Here is a 1,329-nt window from a genome sequence, read left to right on the forward strand (position 1 = left end):
TCCTCAAGTGCTAAACCCATGATAATTTTGCTCCCATGCCATAATCTTCTCATGCAAAGCTAGAAGATTTATCTATAATTTGTTGTTGTTTTCATTGGTGAAGGTAACCAAAGAGTTTCCTAAGGCGTCATCACCCTTTCAAGACATCTTTGGGGCTTAATCTTCGAACTCAGACACAAAGGGGACACTTGCATCAGATTGCTCTTCACAGCAGCCCAGCCCACTTGCTGCCATGAGAAAAAGGCCCCTACACTAAATAATACGTCGGTTCTTAATAAAAACGTCGTTGTATTGAACTCTGGGAAAATATATAAACTTTTCGTCACCTGACCTAATGTTTTACGGTTTTCTCTCACCGATAAAATATCGCAGTTTCCCTCTCATTTCCCAAAAGCAGCATCATCGTCTGAATCTCATCATCGTCATCGTCTTCGTCTTCGTCTTCATCTCCAAATCACCATTTTCCTACGTCGGAAGGAAACTTTCTTTGCATGCCAAAGGTTTTTTCTCACTCTCTTCCCTTTTTTTACATTTCATTTGAAAGCCGTCGTTGTCTGGAAACAAGATTCTGTCAAATTGAGGAAATCTTTCACTGGTATTGATTAAATTCATAAGTCCATACTCTCACGACGCCAAAAGACGGCAGTTCTATCTTGTTTGCGATGATAGAATGGACACACCACGACGGTCGTTAAATTCGACTGAATGCAAACTGCACGACAGTGGTTAATAACTGTCATGGTGTCACAATTAATACGTCGGAAACAAGATTAAACCGTCGTCTGGTGGGAGAAGAACAGTCATTTTGTGTTTGATGTTGTAAATTTTAAACAACGTCGGTTCTTATGATGAGTAACCGACATGGTATATACACATTTACGTCATGACGATATAAAACCGTCATCTTATTTCCATACATGGTCTGAGAGACTGTTTAATAGGACGTCGTTGTTTTAGTGTTACCGTCGTGGTGTTGTATTTACGACGACGGTGTTGTTTTACAATCGTCGTCCTAATGAGATATCACGTCTGTATTTTAGGATGTCGTTTCTTTTAATAACCAACGTTGTTTTCCTTGCAGATTAATTAAAAATGGTTTTGAAATCTCAAAACAAGGAAGCTCAAGCGTCAGAGGCCAAATCAGTTTCAAAGGCTCAACTAATTGAAGCCAAATCAGTTTCAAAGGCTCAAGGGGATGAAGCCAAATTAGTTTCAAAGGCTCAAGTGGAAGAAGAAAAATCAATTCAAAGCAAACCCTCGAAGAGGATGAGATTTTCCTCAACCTCCGAGAAAGACTCGAGCACAGCCACATTTGTTGAGGAGCCAAAA

This window comes from Prunus avium, chromosome 7 (assembly GCF_965620075.1).
Source record: "Prunus avium chromosome 7, drPruAviu1.hap1.1, whole genome shotgun sequence".
In the NCBI taxonomy this organism is placed as follows: domain Eukaryota; kingdom Viridiplantae; phylum Streptophyta; class Magnoliopsida; order Rosales; family Rosaceae; genus Prunus; species Prunus avium.